Genomic DNA, 19,482 nt, shown 5'->3' with positions numbered 1-19,482 from the left:
CAAAGTAGTCAACCATCGTGATTTCAGTTCTTATTTTCAGTGAAATTAAGAAGTGACATTTATACATTTGAGAAGATAATAGTTAAAACTGGGCAAATAAGGAAATATCTGTCACTGGATATTGAAAGCATTTTATTCATGTTTAAAATTTGTGATTCTCGGGCTGGGTATGTGGCTCAAGCGGTAGCACGTTCGCCGGGCATGCATGCAGCCTGGGTTCGATCCTCAGCACCACATACATACAAACAAAGATGTTGTGTCCACCGAAAACTAAAAAATAAATATTAAAAAATTCTCTCTCTCTCTCTCTCTCTCTCTCTCTCTCTCTCTCTCTCTCTCTCTCTCTCTCTCTCTCTCTTAAAAAAAATTGTGATTCTCTTAATTGTGGGTCAGAGCTGAGGCTAGTGAATACCTGTAGAGGAAGAAATTGTGCAGGTTTACACTTGGAATTGGCAGTTCTTCTGTTCAGAGGCAATGGCATTACAAAGGAACAGAAAATTTTCTCAAGGAGAGAACACAATTTGGGAGGCCACATTGACAGTGTCTCAGTGTCTCGGGGTTCTGGGGGCAGAACGAGGATGGTGGTGTTACTCTTGTGTTTCCAGTGTCAGAGGAAGGAAGTATGGGTGTGGAATTCTGTGGGAAGTCTCTGTGAAATGTCTGTGTTCAGTTCCCATGAGAACTCTGTGAGGTGCTTGTGTGGCATCTCTGTGTGGGTCTCTCAAAATCTGTGTAAAGTCTGTATGAGATTTCTGTGTGAGGACCCTCCGTGAAGTCACTGTATTTCTCTGAGATGTGTCCATAATATACCTCTTGGTGGTGTGTGTGTGAAAAGTTCTCACTGAGAAAATCTGTAGGACATCTCTGTGGAGATGTTTCTCCAAGGTCTGAAACTCTGTGGGAGGTCTCTGTGAAAGATCACTGCATGAGGACCATGTGGCAGTGAAAGGTTGTTGTGGAAGATCTCAGTGTTATGTCTCTGAGGTTTCTCTTTGTACAAGTCTCTGTCAGAGGTCCCTCTGGAAGGTCTGTGTCAGGAGTTCTGTGAAATCTCAATGTGAGGTCCCTGAAGTTGGTGTTATTTCTAATGGAGGTTCTTGTGTTTCTGAGACTGCTGTGTTGGAGGTTCTATGGTGGTCTCTCTGGGAATCTTTTAGTTGGGTCTCTGAAGGGCTATGTGTGTGTGGGTCTTGTGTCTGACAGAAGATTCTGTGGGGAGTCTCATTGTGGGTCTCTGTAGAATTTCCTGGTTGTTGTCCTTACTGCCCCTCATGGATGACAAATCTGGCAGCAGCAGAGGGTATAGGACTTCCTCCTTCATACTTCTGGCTGTCCATCAGTGTCACTGTCTGTGGTATTATTCCCTTTGGATCCCTGGGGTCCATGTTTAGCTCTTCTGCCTGGAGGATCTGCCTTTCTATGCTATGATAGAACACAGCAGGATCAGACTTAAGGACCTGTTTCTGTTCTAGCCCATTCTGTCTCTGTTGTCTGTTTTTGATTCTAGGCCCACCCTGGGGTCTGCTATGATCAATGAAAGAACATAATCTGGCTCAATGGTGACCTATAGGACCTGTGCTTACACTGGGAAGAACTGCCTGGTTTTACATACAGAGTTCTTTCAGGCATTAGGGCAGGACTGTACCTATGCCATCTGCCTTGGTTGCACCTCCTGTTATAGGACTCTCTATCAGGGAACAAACAGGGCAGAGGGTGCTGGAGTGATGCTGCTGCCTTCCCATGTGGGCCATAGCATCAAACACTCTGCAGACATGGCTTCTTTTCTTCCTTCTGTGTTGCCTGCCATGTGGGCAGACCCTGGGAAATAGAAACCTGTACTGGAAGCAGAGAGAGATTGGCGAAGACTTCTTTCTGAATTTCGCCCACCCAGCTTGCTCCCACATTTCAGACAAGTCACTTTTTCTGATTTGACAAGTTCTAACTTAACCACCTGTTCTTCTCTCGTCTATGGGAAAGTTCTGGAGGCCTGGAGAAACTTACTTTGTGACCCCAACCTACCACTTTGATCTTTTTAGGTCCCCATCTTTCCACTGCAGAAGAAGTGCTAGAACCATGTGTGTGTGTGTGTGTGTGTGTGTGTGTGTGTGTGTGTGTGTCTAAAGGTCACCAAACTGGGAGTCACAGATATCACAGTTAGAGTAACCTAGTCCTGGCTACTCCAGTTGTTGTTAACTCATCCCTTCTATAAGTAAAGAGGCAAAGACATGCAGTCTTATTCAATATAATATCAGGAAACAAATCTTCTCTACCAAAGGTTTGCTTCCTCTCTAGCCTGTGTCATTGCTAAAGAGGCTTCTCCAGGCCTGTGGTCTGGGAGCCAGAATAGAGTCCACAGGGGTGGAGCCAGGGTAAGTCTGTGATGCCTCCTCCCCCTAGGTTGGTAGCTGGTACTGGGAGGGCAGAGACTTCCCATCCACAACACTATTTTATCCCCATGTTACTCTGCCTCTTTCTTTGGCTCCATTTCAGTCCTCCACATCCCACCCTCAGGGCCCACAGTGCCCCACTGTCAGATTGTTATTTTGTGCATATTTGTTCATACTGGGGGCTTTGGGAGTGCTGCATGTGACACAGCCTTTAACAGCTAACCTGTAGTTCTTGCCCAGATACTCACACACAGACCTGTAATTTCCACCCTGATTACTGCTATAGAGAATGAAGAAGGCAGGATCAGAAAGAGGTGACATTGGCAACATTATCCAGCCTGAGCTAAAAGGACCTTGTGAGGCCCATCTCAATGTTTGCCTCCATAAGGCAGGGATTCCAAGGGCAGGTGTCCTCTGTTCCCTACCAAGACATTCAACATCCACTTTGACCATCTCTGAACTCAGGGCCAGGAAACTACCCGTTTTATCAATACTCCAGAGTCAATTTTGTGGCATGGGAAAGTACTAATTCCTATGACATCCCTGTACACCAATCCCTATAGCTCACAAAGTTCAGGATAGAGGGAAAGGCTGATCCATACCTTAGAGTGGAGTCTCTATGGGTTTTTCCCATCTTGATAAGTCCCAAAGTCATTCTATTATTCCTGTAACAATCACATCATGCATTCTTAAGGTATAATGATGGAATCTAGCATAAGGGTGGATACTCAATGCCACTGTTACCTCCTTGAATGTCCAGTCTCTTCTAGAATCCATTCTAATAAACAACAGATGCAACCCCTTTTCTATGACCCAGAACAACAAATACAGGAGCCTCTCTTATTAAAAAACAGTATTATTAAGCAATAATAACCTCATTAGGAAAAAGCCATTGTCAAGTAAAGTTTGGGCTCACATAGGGACAGTTTTTTTTTCAGTATGTTTTGAATTATGGAAAAAAACCTCTTCCCAGCAGGACAGGAGTGGGAACCATATTGATGTTGACCATACATCTCTGAAGAGCACAGTGCCTTGAACAGTGAATACTGTGGTCTGAGATATGTGCCACTTTATGCTGGCAGGGGCTGGGCAGAGGTTCAGACTCCTTTGGCAGTAAGGCCTAATTGTAGTCCTTGTTTCTGATCCATCTGTTCACAGGATGGCTGTGGCCACTGGGGCTGGGGTGGAGACCACAAGCCTTAGCTCCCATCACTTTCATTTTTTTCCTGGAGGAGGGACCCCAGGAATAATGGGATTGCCTATCAACAGGGGCCTAGGTGGAGTCCCTCTTTGACCATGTTTTTTTTTTTTTTGAGGCAGAATAATCATGATGAAACCTTATTTTCTGCTCTATGATGATCCAACAGAAGTTATGGGTACCTGGGCTTCCAAATCCCTATTATCTATAAGCAGTGAACCTGTGACTGACCCTCAGCTTTGGGTAGAAGTTAATGGGGTCATGATTTTGAGCGGGGAGTTTGTCTGCCCTTTGCCTTTACTGGAGGAAATATTCTGCAGAAAGTTCTTTATTCTGTTCCCAAAGTCCCTATTTGAAGGAGCCTGGAAGGACTTGTTTCCCATAATATGTCCTACCTCCATGACTGGGACAGAGGGGCCCATTTCCCTAGCACCAGAGGGCCTCCCTGCTGCAGGTCTTTCTCCATTTGACTTCTGACTTGTGCCAAACCCTGTTCTCTCTCTTGGCAGCTGGCCTAAACTTATTTCTCCTTCTCTTCCATGGATCATGGACTTCAGGAATCTTGGGCTCCTGCAGCTCCTGGCTGCTCTTGTCACTGGATAAGGATCCATACACCCCATGAGAAGTTGATGCACTGCTACTGGACATGCTTAGGGAGCTGGACTGTCTCTCCTGGGAAGCCAGGATATTTGCAGACAAGAGCACCTCAGGATCACAGTCCTGCAGGAACTGTCAGTAGATGTTTTCAGGATGCCACCCTTAAGCCATATCATGAGGCCCATATCTCTGGCTCAGTCTGTGCTTTAAGGCATGAGTATCCTTGGCCCTGGGAATTAGAACTTGTAGAAGGGGAGGATATTTTATTGGTCCCCATAGATTCTAAGTTCCCCTGATTAATATGTGCATTTTGGAAGTTTGACATCTTCCTGATTTCCATCAGTCAGAACGCTTCTCATCATCTTCTATCTTTTTTGATTTCTTCACCTTTTCAAAATGGGGCCCCTACCTGAAGTGATGACATGCTGTGGTGTGAGACTTTTGAGCTCACACCTCCACTGTCCAATGGCTCATGTCTGCCAATTTCTAGGTTTAGATTTGGTCCACATTATCTCTTCCAGTTTCCAGGACAGCAATGCTATGCCAGGGGTCTCCCCACAAAAAATTAAGTGTGGGGCTGAGAAGGAAGGCTGTCCTTGTCTGTAGTTGAAGGAGCATCTGAGAGCCCACAGTTGTCACCAGATGGAGTTTGGCTCAGGGACTCAAATGAGGGGCCAAAGAGAGGACTCTTCAGGGAGGAAAATGAAGTTAGTGCTACCTCCTTCAATCCTGGGCCTTTCTGAGTGGGTTTTACCAGGACCTTGAGATCATGGGCAAGGGAGTCAGCCCTGGAGTCAGAGGAGGATGAGGAGGGAAGGGTGGGATGTGGAACTGGTGAAGTCTCAGAGTTTTTCATCTTCAAGATATTTATGTGCTTGAGGACCTTGAAGGGTAGATCCCACCTGTGCCTCACTCTTAGACTTGTAACATGTGCCTCCAGGACCTGCCAAGTGTTAGCATCAAGGAAAGGGAATTCCTAAAAAATGTTCCTAAAGGCTTCCCCCCTATTAAAGATGGTTAATCCATAGTTTCCTTGTGGATATTTGAATTTCCTAGCAGGGCAGAGACATAATATGTTCCAAGCCTAGAATGATAAACACCCACAGGAAACATTCCATCTTGGATTATTTCTGGCCTCTCTAAATCAGTCTTCTGTACAGCCGGGCTGCTGTCATGTGGAAACACTGAGGTCCAGAAAGATTCATAATTGTCCTTTGCTGGATCTTTCCTGGGACTTTGTCCCAGGACTCCTTCAGAATCAGAAACAGATAGATATTGGGTGGTAGTCCACACTGGTGTTGCATGAACTTCTTGTGTAAATGTTGCTCCAGTTTCTCCTGTAGCTCTATGCTGATTAAATACCCTGGGGGCTTGTTGATGGTCAGAGGAGGCTCTGTTTTCAGAAGTGAGATAGCTGAAAACATTATGAGACTTTAGGACAAAATAAAGTACTTTCTACTTGTTTCTTCGAAAGGTGGTATTCTAGGTGGTGACGAGTGGAAAGAGAAAGCTGCTGGGTCCCATCTTGGCTTGTGGAGCACGGAAATCCACAGAGAGTTTTCAGCAAAACATGTCATGGCAGGCTTGGGAGAGATGATGGGAGATGGTCCTGATGGTGAGTATGAGCCAGTGATGGGGACTCGGACCAGTACAAGATTGGAGTCACAGGCTGGACTTGGACAACAAGGTGGGTTGACAACTGGGAGGCAAAGAGTGGCTCAGGTGCTGCCTGCACCTGCCCTAGTATGTAATCAGGCACTTAATTAAATCTTATGGAGAAAAATTCTGCTGAGGGCCCAGATGTGATGATAATAGCCACCAGGGACTCACTGTGCAGAATGGGGAGGTCCCAAAAAAGCTGCCTGCATTTCCACTGTAAATGGTCCTCCACGACCTTGGTGGAAAAGGGCTGCTGAGAAACAGAAAGCTGCTTTGTGCTGCCTTTTGTGTTCCAGAATCGTTGTGAGATGGTGGTGTCCTTCTCCTTGCCAAGTGACTTCACTGTGCTTTCCAGAGAATTCAGGGAGTAGTCTGATTTGGCTTTTGTCTTCACATTACAAATTTTCAGGTCTGAGCTCTTGCTGATCAGTTTCTCCAGTTTCTGGACATCAGGTTTAATGAAAGAGGTTCTTCAGCCTCTACCTGCAAGAGTGGGTGGTTTGCCCGCTTGCTCTTGTATTCACTGTGTGGTGAGTGGGAGAGAACCCAGAATATGGCAGCCATCAGTTACCAGGAAAGGGATGAAATGGGATAGGTGGAGAGAACATGGCCTGAGATTGAGGAAACTGGAAATGGTAAAGGGACAGGAGGAGGCAATGGCACAGGATGAGGTGATGAGATAGGACAAGGCAAAAGGCCAGGAAAAGGCAATGTGTCAGGAGAAGATGATAGGACAGGAGATGTCAACCAGTATTATTGGGTGGAGAGGAGTTCTGTGGGTTGATTCCCAGTGAGAATGTCATTGAGTTACAATGGGGAAGAACCAGGCTGGAGCCTGGCAGAGATGGAGGGTGGGCCATGGAATAAGGAAGATGAGATGGTGGGGCAAGGAAATTTCATGTGGCTGAGGTGAATGTCATTCTAGAAGAATCACAGACTCTGGTGACTGAGAGGCACTCAAGGAAGAGTGCCTCTCAGTCACCAGAAGGAACCTGGAAGAACTTGTCCCCCATAGTGTCTCCTACCTCCTACCTATCAACAGAAACTGAGGAAGTCATTATGTCTGGTGATGAAGTAGAGCTCAGAAGCAGAGGGTACTTGCTCAAAGAAGTCAGGAAAGCAGAAGAGAAGAAGGCAGTCATCAAAGCATCCTGCACAGGCAGTGAACATGATTAGTGGACTCCATCTGACTCTGGTTTGCACATCTCATCTGGGCAATCTCCTCCTAAGTAATGGTGAAAGGTGCTGTCATCATGGAGCTTCCTAGGTTGACTGCAAGAGATTGGAGGCACAGTCTACAGCCAGAAGCAAATGAAGCCAGGAGGTAGGACATTGTAGGCATCTGTGGTCCATGGCCCCTCACTGCCCCACAGCCCAAGTTTAAAAAGCCCTTGTTCTCCCATACCCCAGAGCTTTAGGAAAGTCCTACTACAACCAAGGGCTCCCCCCACCCCATGAGAGTTTTGTGTTGTCGGATCATATATAGGAAATAGCAGGAAGGACACAGGAAGAAGTAGAAAGTGACTCACCTTTGTAGAAGTGAAACCAGATCTTCAGTCTCTTCCTCTTTCTTCCATAAATCACTATAATCTGAAAATGGACACTGGGTTATTGTGGAGGAGGGAGGGTAAGTGAAGTGTCCACATGGGGCTGAATCAATGTCCAAGGCTACCTGACAGGTTACAAAGATAACAGGCCACATGGAGGGGCAACACTTTGTCATTTACTTCCACCTTTACTAGCCTCTATTTTAAAATATTTATTTATTTATTAGGGTTTTTTTATGTGGACACAATATCTTTATTATTTATTTTTATGTGGTGTTGAGGATCAAACCCAGTGCCCCGTGCATACCAGGTGAGCGTGCTACCGCTTGAGCCACATCCCCAGCCCCAACACTAGCCTCTATTTTACTCATAACCACAGTGCAGTGTGGGGAGAAGATTGGACCATTTCAAAGAAGAATAGGTCTCAGGGAAGTGAGAGTTTGTCCACACTTTGACCAGGAAGTCCCACCTCCATATCAGATTAAATGGAGACAAAATAAAGTCAGTAGATAATAAACAATAGGGTCCAGTCAGGAAGATGGGGGCTGGATGAAAAGGAAAGGAAATCAAATGCTCTTTCTCCTTCCTTCTCCAATGTTCCCTTTTACCTTCTCCTCCAACCTCTTGCTAAAGTAACCTGCCCCAGGAATTGTTCCTCCTTGCAGGGAGATATAGGAGTTGTTAATTAATGCCTCCTGGGCTGCTACCTTCCTGCCTGGATCACTCCACCATTTAGCCCAACTTTGAGTCAAGTATGAAGAATAGGAGAGGAGAGGGGCAAGATAAGGGGGAATCAAGGAATGATAACAGAGAATTCTAAAATTTATAAAAGGGACAGGACACCCATTCTTCTTGATTACTCAGCTCTGGGATCCCTTTTCTGCAGAGAAGTCTTTCTCTCTACTATCCTTTAAATAAAACTTGCTTTTTGGGCTGGGGATGTGGCTCAAGCGGTAGCGCACTTGCCTGGCATGCGTGCGGCCCGGGTTGGATCCTCAGCACCACATACAAACAAAGATGTTGTGTCCACTGAAAACTATAAATATTAAAAAAAAATTCTCTTTCTCTCTCTCCCCCCCCCCTCTCTCTCTCTCTCTCTCTCTCTCTCTCTCTCTCTCTCTCTCTCTCTCTCCTCTCTCTCTAAAAAATAAAATAAAATAAAACTTGCTGTCTATGTTTGCCTAAATATTTCTTGGGTGTTCAGTCTTCACTCCTGGAGAAACAGAACCCAGCCCTGCTTGATTTTCAACACTGGCAGTATCATAGTCAGCATGGCTGCATTAGGGCCCACACAGCCCTACTGGACATCATCCACCCCAGCTGCAGTCTGTGCACAGAACCTGAGAAGGGTCTCTGATATGATGATTTACCAGGATCCTCCCTGTCTGGACTCTGCAACTGACATTCTCTGGGCCATGACTCTGGGCTCTTGGGGACAAGGGAGAAGAAGTCATGCTTGGGTGGAAGGCAAGACCTTACCTTTCAGAGTGCCACTCTTCTTCCAGTTTTTGCTCTGTCCCTTCTTCACCTTTGGATATTGACCAACATGAAAGAAAAAGAGGAGGCTGGGGCTGGGACTCAGTGGCACAGTGCTTGCCTGGCATGTGGGAGGCAATAAATTTAATCCTCAGCACTGGGTAAAAATAAAATAAAGGTATTGTGTCCATCTACAACATATATATAAACCCTGTTCTCATTCTTAGACCAGCTAAAGACATTCCATGTTTCTGAACAGCTTAACTTTCTTAAATTAGCTAGTGGAGACCCTTTTATTCAGAGAGAATTGTTAAAGTGGCAAAATACTTTATTTTTCTTCCTTAGAAAACCTCAAAAGGGATTTTCTACATAAACTACACCATGCATATTCTCAGTCACTGATCCTTGGCTCAGGAACATACTCATTTCCACAGGCTCTTCTCAGCTGTCCAGCAGGGTTCTGCTCCCTGAGGCCAGAAGTGTCTCCAGCAGGTGATGGAGGCCCTTAGGCCTCAGCACAGCCCTCACCTCAGCCCAACACAGAGGAAAGGCTTGTTCCACAGGCACCTGCCAGGAGGTCACTGATGGAGTAATGCTCAAGGCTTGTCCTCCTCCAGAGGTTCCCAACTCTCTCAGGAGTCCAGACCTTGCCACTGAGTCACAGTGTGTGTGTTTTATTCTGGGACCTGCAGCTCACCACATGGATGGTCTTAGAGCTTCAGATTGGAGAAATCCTAGTACACACCGTCTCCCTGCCAGGGCCTGCCTGTCCCAGGATGATGCTCTGTTCTGTCCTGAGATTTCTCTTTTTTGAAGTGTCTCTACTTATTTGAGGGGAAAAAATGAGACAAAAAAGATTTTTTTTCCTTGTTGAGTGTGGCATATGGGTTTCTTCCCTTTCTGAATTTTCTCTTTCTCCTTGGCGGTGAGAAGGATGGATTACCCTGGAAGAAGGGAAATAAGAGGAGAAGAGCCCCAGTCCACACACAGGCAAGGATCATATTCATTGCAGGGCCTTACCTTTCAGCCACTCTTATTCCCATGGCTGAGATTCAGCCATGTGGCACTAACGTTATTCAGAGGAAAGAGAGAATTCTCCACCATCTAAATCACACTGTCCAGTTTAGACAAATGAGTTCTGAAAGTTTATTTCAGGACTGAGGTGTAGGTCCTAGGCCTTGGTCACAAGGCTTTTCCCTCTCATCACAAAGGAATCTTGAGAGTAGGGGTGGGGTAAAAAGAAGAGGCAGCACGACACTCCTACTCCAGCCTCCAGGCCAACATGTCCTTTACCCTCTTGGGCCTTATAGATCCTTCCTTCTAACTCCACCTGCTCACCCCGCCAGAGGAGACCTTAATTAATTTCCTGTTGTCTCTGCCTAGTACCCAGACATAACCTGCTTTCTTGTACATCTCTGCTTATCTCCATCAATACCACACTTTTTGGAAATTGGTTTGCTTCTGTAATTGTTTTTTCACAGTGATTATTATTTTCAGTTTCTCATCTCTCTGCAGTTACAGCTTCCCAAAGTAATATTTTCTTTCTTTGAATTAATTCAGACAGACATAGAATAGAAATATGTTCTATACTTATTGAGTTTTGTGAATTTTGAGTAACATTTCTTCATGATTTTTTGTAACTAATTTTTTAAAAATATATTTTTGTTGTAGATGAACACAATACCTTTACTTATTTATATTTATGTGGTGCTGAGATTTGAACCCAGTGCCCCACTCACCTCAGCCCTTTAGTTAATTTTATTATCTTAAGTTAGAGAGGTCTTGAACAACAACAAAAATAACTGAATCAAAAACACTATCATGGGGCTGGGGCTGTAGCTCAGTGGTACAGTGTTTGCCTTGCATGTGTGAGGCCCTGGGTTTTATCCTCAACACCACATAAAAATAAATAAATAAAATAAAAGTATTGTGTTCAACTACAACTAAAATATTTTAAAAACATTATCATTAAAAATTCATAAGAAAGCATATAGAAAATAAAAATACTTCATGTACAGTTTTGGTTGTTTCTATATTTTTCTTCCAAAATAAAAGAATTTTCAATTGCAGAAGAAAATTTTGGGAATTTCTGTACATAAACACACACACACACACACACACACACACACAGGGAGAAAAAGAGAGAGAGAGAGAGAGAGAGAGAGAGAGAGAGAGAGAGAGAGAGAGAGAACAGAGATAAAGACCCAGACACAAACTCAAATATTCCTATGTGATATTCATGCCAATTATGCATTGTGTGATGTATGTAGGAATGTCAGTTCAGTGGTGGTGGTGGTGGTGGTGGATTTTTGGGGGGATGGTACCGGAGATTGAACTCAGGGGCACTTTGCCACTGAACCACATCCCCAGCTCTATTTTGTATTTTATTTAGAGACAAGGTCTCACTGAGTTGCTTAGTACCTCACTTTTGCTGAGGCTGGCTTTGAACTCAAGATCCTCCTAGCTCAGCCTCCTGAGCTGCTGGGGCATTATGCCTGGAATTGCTGTTTTTTTTTTTTTTTTTTTTTTTACTAATTGGGAAACATTGAATCCAGAGGTCTGTGTTTTATATCAAATTCAGTACATCTCCAGCCCTTATTTTACAAAGAGTTTTTTTTCCCCCTTTCTTGCTTCTTTTTCTCTGAGTCTTCCACATGTGTCAGTAGCGTGCTGCTGGGGATGTCCAGGTCATGCAGCACCGCTTGTTGGAAGGATCTCTACTCCATTTTGTTGTGTTGCCTCTGCTCCTTTACTATACACAGGTTGGCTATATAGTCTTTTTCTGGGAAATATTTGATAATTACCTATTGCATGTTTTCTTCTTTCATGACAGATATTGATCTATAGTTTCCTTTTAATCTTTGTCTGATATTGAATTATATTACTTCTGGTCCGATAAAAGGAGTTAGAAGGTAGCTCCTTTGCTCTTTATCTTCTGGAAGAGATTTTAGAGAATTGCTATTATTTCTTTCTTAAGTGTTTGTTAGGATTCACTGGGAACTTATCTTGAACTGGGGAGATGGTCTTAGTGATTCAGTACCTTTGATGAGTTATAGTTCTATTCAGATTGATCATTTATTTTTGTGTTAAATCTAGCATATTTGTCTTGCAAGAAATCAGTACATTTCATGTAGTTTCTTGAATTTAAGAAGATTGAGTTGTGTTATTCTTTTACTATCTTTTTTTAAATGTCTATGGATACTATGTTGATGTCGCCCTTTTAATTTCTGATCTTTATCATTTATGTCTTTTTTTCTTTGATATATTATCTAGAGGCTCATTGATTATTGTGATTTTAAATTAACAAATAATAATCACACATACTTATAGGTATAATGGGCAAAATGTAATGTAATGATACATTATGTTAAGTGAATTACTGTATTCTACTCATTATTTCACATATTATCTCTTTGTTGTGAGAAAATTTAAACTCTACTTTTTAGCAATTTTAAATATACAACACAATATTACTATAGTCCCTATATTAAGCAACTTTTTATCTCTGAATGAAATATCTGACAAGAACAACTTAAAGAAAAGTTTATTTTGGGTTCTTCCATCTCCTTCACTGGGCCCTGGGTGAGGTAAAACATCTCCACTGAGCCCCAAGTGAGGTAAAACATCATGGTGGAAAGGCATGGCGGAGAAAATCTGCTCAGCTTATGGCAGACAAGAAGCATAGAGAACCTGATGTTGTGGTACATGACTGTAATCCCAGCATCTCCAGAGGCTGATGCAGGAGAGCAGGAGGATTGCAATTTTGAAGCCAGCCTGAGCAACTTAGCAGGGCCCTAAGCAACTTAGCTATGCCTGGAACATAAAAAAAAAAATAAAGAAAGAAATTAAAGAGAGGAGAGAGAGAGAGAGAGAGAGAGAGAGAGAGAGAGAGAGAGAGAGAGAGAGAGAAAGCCAGCCTGAGGCCTGACACAATGTTTATTAATGTTACATTATTCCCTCAAAAGGCACACCTCCTGTGACCTACTTTCTCCAGCCATAACCACCTGTCTACAGTTAGCACTCAGTGGTTAATTCAGATTATTAATTCATCCACATATAAGGTTGCATATCTCTTAATACAATCTTTTCATTTCTGAATATTTCTGTGTTACCCAACACATATGCTTTTGGGAGGATATTTCTACATCCAAACCACGATAATCACCATTCTTTACTGGATTTTTAAAAAATGATATCCACACCTTTTGAATTCTGCAGTTTGAATATAACACCTGTGTTTTTTGTTTGTGTTGATTAGTCTGCTTTGCTTAGTGAGGGAAGATGTTACCATCCCTATGATTGGATCTCAGTCTTACAGTGATCCTGGACTCCTGAAAGAGCTTCATCAGATTCCTCATTTTCCCCACTAATGGGACAAGATGTCTGCAGGCAGCTTTAGTTGGATAGTTCCCTCTCATATGGAAGAGTCATGGGATCTGGTGTTGAATGTGTCTCTTCTTCCAATTGGAGGACTAGAGCAGGACTGAGTGCAGTAGTGCCCTTACCTTGGGTCATTTAAGGTCTGACAAAATTTCAGTAGGCTATGCTTTTTAAAATAGTTTCCCCTAAAATTGAAACTTCTCAAGAAGAACAAATGCTTTATTTACGCTGTGAGAATTTGACTGAGATCCTGGAGGTAAAACTCATCAAAGTATGAGGATCCTTGAATGACTGCATCAGCCTTGTCCTCACTGAGCTTCCAGCTATTGTTCAATTCTATTTCAGGTTTTTGTAGTCCAATACTGCTTCCGAAAGAAGTTTCTGCTAGTGAGTTTCCACTCCAGGAAGTTATGAGTCTCTGTGTATGTCTTTCTCTTTCACCAATTTTGGGGGATTGGGGTTGGTCCTGGGATCCAATTACATTGATAAATCTAAGAATTGTCGATTTTTCAGTTTGTTCAGCTTTGTATATGTTATGGGGAGAGAGTGGTGATTTTTAAGATCCTTACATGATTGACTGAAAAGAGTTGCTCCTAACCTGATTTTTGCATTGTTTATTCCATCTTCCACTATGGCCCTGATCCTCTTAGGCATATCTGGCTCATATGAGGGGATTGTAGTAGACTGCTACACTGATGACCCCCCAGTGAATCACATCTCCCAGTAAATGCCCACACACTTGTGTAGTTCCTTGTTTCAATGACTTCAGGCTTGGTCATATGATTTGCTTTGGCAAATGGGCCTTTATTGGGTTGATGTAAGAGAGGCTAGAAAAGAGTTTACATGTTGGGCTTGCTTTCTTAGAAACTACTGTTGTCTGTGGAACTTAATTCTGACCGACTGGAGAATAAATAACCTTCTACTTACCCTTCCAAGATTCCAGATATGAGGGTGAAGCTATTTTAGACTCTCTTGGTTCAGCCAACTCATCAATTGATTGCAGAATCACGAATGGCTCAGGGAAAATTAACTCAAGTATATCCAACCAGATATAAAATTAACTCAAGTATAACCAACCAGAGAACCATAAGCCATAAAATGATAGTGTTTAAAGTAACTGTGTGTGTTAAGCAGCAATAGTTAACTTATGCTTCAACATTGACAATTTGAATAGGGTTTAAAATTAATACATGTTTAATATTAAAATCATTATGATTGTTTATGTATTCTCATGTTAGATTGACTGCTTAAATTCTTTTGAAAAATATGTTGTATTATTTTCATTATCTTATTTCCAAATATTAGATTTCAAAGTAAATAAAGGAGATTGTTTTTATAACAAAAGAACATTTCTGCTTCAGTGAGTAGAACATCTTCCAGCTCTTTTTCCTGCTCTGGAATTACTAGGGACCTCCACATTGAGAGTAAGTGATGGATGCAGAGCTCTGCTTCTTCTTCTTGGGCACCATGAGGAGTCCACTACAGAAATATTTATTTTTTTATTATTGTGTGGTGCTGAGAATTGAACCCAGTGCCTCGCACATGCTAGGCAAGCACTCTACCTCTTGAGCCACAACCCTTGTACACGTTTTTGGTCAGTCTTTACACAAAATATTTCTTCTGCACATATTCTACATCCTTTTAGTTTCATTTGATTAATAAAGTTTTATTGATTTTTCTGTGTACATAGAGTTGTTATAAACAGAGCAAGTTGGATCCATTAAAAGAACAGTAGTAATGTATTTTTCAGTCCTCAGTTTTGTCAGTCTAAATTTAAAACAAAGTGGTGGTAAATGGTATAGAATAACAGGTATCTCATATACACTGGTGAGGTGTGAACAGATTTAATCTATTCCCGAATATTCTAGGAGTAATTATTGAATTTTATAATATGCTTATATGTAGGTTTTGATAGTATTGAAGTTGTATGGAAATAAAGACCATTAATATTGTTAACCTTTGGTTCCAGGATGGGAAGGGGCAAAGTAATGGTGGGGTCACTCAATATGTAACAAGAAAATTTTATAAGAACAAAATTGAGTATTTTTTTTTTCATCTTTGAGGAAAAAGCAAATTTAACTAGATGGAGAGGAAGAATTTACTAGAACATGAGACATATTATCAGATAGATAAAACATTTTATTAAATTAACATATTTTGGGCTGGGTTTGTGGCTTCGCAGTAGAGTACTCACCTAGCACATGTGAGGCCTGGGTTCAATCCTCAGCACCACATAAAAATAAATAAAAGAAAGATATTGTGTCAACTACAACTAAAAAATAAATATTAAAAAAATTAACGCATTTGGAGATTCTGATATCTAAAAGAACTGACACCTGGATTTTCCTTGGCAGCCACCAATTTGTATTTGTTTGAGGCTGGAACAGATAATTGCCCATACTTCCTTCTCAGTTCATACTTATGTTAAATTACAGGAAATTTTCCTCACAGTACAGTTCTAGGGAGAAATTTACCCAGACTAACTCACCTAACTTTAGTGACTTCAGTTACATATCCACTCATTTGTCATGTTTTCAAATGTATAGTTAACTATGAAATTGTGTAATTTTTGGTCACATTCTATGTTAACCAGGTGGCATTTGTCCTTTTTTGGAAGGCACAGAACACAGATTGTGAGTTTTCAAAGGTCTGATGCATAAAGTGACAATAAATCCATTTTATTGCTACATTATTTTTAGAATTGGGAAATAGAATTTAAAAATACTTGCTGGTTTTTTAATCATACTTATTTTTTAGAAAAATTATTCACATGAACAAATATGCTCTTCTCTAGAGCTCAAGAGGATCTTCCTTCCTCACTCAACATAGAGATGTATTGATTAGCCACTATGTGTCACACCTAAGCTGAGTGCTTTGTTATCCCTAGGAGATAACATAACAATAGAAACTGAAAATGTTTTCTAAACTCTTCACAGTGAGGTTATTGCTCTCAAGAGAAAAAAATGTACAATTAACTAATCAATTTAAGCTGTGTGCACATCCATAAACTGGTTAGAGAAAGTGAATCCGAGTTAGTGAATTTGCCCTTAACTTTATTGATAAAAAGAATAGAAGCTCATGGTACCAAATTTCTACAATCAGTGATGTTTTGAAATCTGTAATGCCAGATGACCCTGAAGCACTTGTGGTTTTCTTAAGGTCAAGTCCTTCGTATACCCACTTTTTAACTGTCCCTGCCTGTTTTCATGCTTTATGTAAATACTCTGAGGGAATCCAATGAGTAATACATTGCTTTGCATATAAATTCCAAATTTTGAAAAGATTCCAAAGAGATTGGGCTCTTCTCCATTTTCCATATTATCATTTTGAAAACCCAGAGGCTTTTAATTTTACATCACTGTGCAACCCCATTCTATCATTCTTCATTCTTTTTTTTGTGTCAGCCTGTCATGAATTGGCCAGCGAATTTCATAGCCATGGGCATATTGCTTAGCATCAATGTTGTGTGGAATACCATGATGGTGGAAAAAGCATTCTCTGAATCCACAGACATTAGTTTTGGCACAAGCATTATGTTTATGGAAGAAGGCATTTCCATATCTAGAATTAATTTGTGTTTTATTAATAACACTGCCCCTTCCAAGACAGAAGTGGCTCAGTGTAATCAACCTGCCACCAAGTAGTTGTCTGATCACACGGGACAAGAATGCCATATTGTGGGCTCAGTGTTGGTCTCTGGTGGCAAATTAGGCACTCAGTAGTGGCTGAAATTAGCTCAGCCTTTCTGAGTAGAAGTCTTTGTCACCAAGTTCATTATTCCCACTGTGCCACTCTGTTTATGGGCCTACTCTGAAATGACAGAGGTGACTGGGAAGAGAAGCTAACTGGCATCTACAGATTATTAAAATTCATGTTCTACTGGGGTCACCCTTTGGTGAGCATTCACATGGCATACAAATATCTTCATGCTGTTTAACCATTCAGAGAAGCCTATCCACATATTTATCCCTCATTTTTCCTCATCAACAATTTTCCATTCATGCTCTGCTCAAATCCATGACAATCTTACCAAAGAAAGTAGTGTAATGGCTATGTTTTATTCATTATGTCTAATCAGCATAATGTTAACTATTTTATGGACAGTGTTATGTCTTGTGGGAAAGAAAATATATAAGGATCCTTATGAGTTGATATTATGACATAATGCTGCTGAGGTAAGATGATGAAAGCATATTGTTGGCCTTGCCTGCTGATTCCAGGTACCCAGGGATGTGTTAATATACTCATGTATCTGATACAATAGTTATAATTTAAGTCACTACTTAAGCTTATGGTAATCCACTGTCATTCTCCATGATCCATCTGTTTTCTGCACAAGCTGCATAGGAATGTTGAATGGGGATACACTGAGAATCATGCCCCCTATGCCCTTCAAGTTCTTTATGGTAGCATTAATTTTTGCAGTCCCTCCAGGAATGCAATATTGCTTTTGATTTATTATTTTTCTGGATAGAGAGTTTTAGTATCTTACATTTTACCTTTCCAACCATAATAGCCCCGACTCCATGGGTCAATGTAGGGAGTCTGAAGCTTCTAAGTATATTTATTTTAGTGATGCATTAAATAATTGGTGAACTAACAACAGAGGGGATCAAGGACCTCTGAGCCAACTTTGAGATGAACTTAAACTAAAATTCCATTGATCATGTGACCTCCATCAACCAGTCCCTACCTGGTGGGCCATAGCAGTGTTTTGTTTGGGTTTACTGAAATCAGTGTCAGTTCAGAGGCTATCTCATAATCTCCCTAATACCTGATTATTTCCTTTTCCTCAGTGCAGTCATCCTGGTAAGAAGTGATAGATTTCTTGGAATAAGCCTAGGAGAAAGATTAATAGTTTATATGTTGGCAGTGCAGAGGGTCTTTCCACAAAGGTACCCAGTCTCCCCTTCATTCAAGGGCTTCTGGTTCTGCAAATTGGTTCCAGTCTGGGAATTTATTGAAGGAAGGTCTTTGACTCTTAAATAGATGGGAGAAGAAGGCATTTAAGAGTCTTTGACTCTTCTTGTAATTCAAGTTTGACTTCTGCTCACTTGATCTGGAACTCTTCTGCTTATGCAGATCCAGTAAAAATTTAGTAGACTTCCCATCTATTTAATTATTTATTTTTAATCAGATGGGATATAATTTCTCATTTTTCTGAGTGTATAGCATTGCAGAATTACATTGGTCATGCAGTCACATATATATCCACAGCAATAATAATATCTATTTTATTCTTCTGTCCTGCCATTCCCCCCTTCCCCTCCCCTCCCCTCCCATCACTTCTCTGTACCCAATCTAATGTGACACAATTCTTTTCTTTTTCCCTCATATCATCATACCTGTATTCTGTATAACAAAGGGGATCTCCTTTCCTCTTCCATGAAATTCCTCTTCTCCTTCCCTTTTCCTCCCATCTCTCTTCCCTATGGGAGAACTCCCATCTATTTAATTTGTAGAAACCCAGTGATAGTAACCAGTGCTATAGATCTCTGCAGGTCAGATTACTGTAACTGCTCCTTTGACCCTAGCCTCCATGTGGTAATCAAAATCACCTTTTCTTTGGTTACTGAGTGCTGCCATTTGGCCCCTACCATCCCACAATCAACTTTTTCCTACTACATGCTTTAAGTTTTCCAGTTCAGTGGCAGCAGTTCCCATTTAAAACTCTGACCTGCAGTAAAATTGAACAATGGCATTTTTAAGGATCCTGGGACTCTCTACAAGTTTATTTCTCAATATCATTGTGAAAGACATGTTCTCTAGACTTTTTTTTTTAGTGTAAGTGAACAGATACTAAGGACAAGATCAGTATAATTTCCATCTTCCTTAACCTTTGGATTATTCCCTCTCTGTCATTCCAAGGCAGTGCTGGTAATAATTGAATTTAGGTCACCTTTTGGTCCACATTTCAGCCAACAAACCAAATAATAGACCTTTTTCTGGTACTGAGCTGAAATGCTAAAAGTAGAATCTCTACTTAGAGGGCCTCACATCAGTACATTTGACATGATACATGTTTGTGCTTCTTCCTCCATTGTCTCACAATAGAAGTCCTCTGCCACACACATTTCCTCATTCTTATATCTGTATATTTAAAAAAGTCATGTAACCATTTCAGAGTATATTTCTTCAAGGTTCCACTTTGTACTACACCTGTAAGGCCTGCTTGAACTTGAGCATAATTGTAAGCCTAGAAGAAAAGGAGGGTGCTGAGAGTGAGTCCTGAGGAGCA

Source organism: Ictidomys tridecemlineatus, chromosome 13 (genome assembly GCF_052094955.1).
Source record: "Ictidomys tridecemlineatus isolate mIctTri1 chromosome 13, mIctTri1.hap1, whole genome shotgun sequence".
NCBI lineage: Eukaryota > Metazoa > Chordata > Mammalia > Rodentia > Sciuridae > Ictidomys > Ictidomys tridecemlineatus.
The sequence above is the reverse complement of the archived record's forward strand: the minus strand, read 5'-3'. Positions refer to the sequence as shown.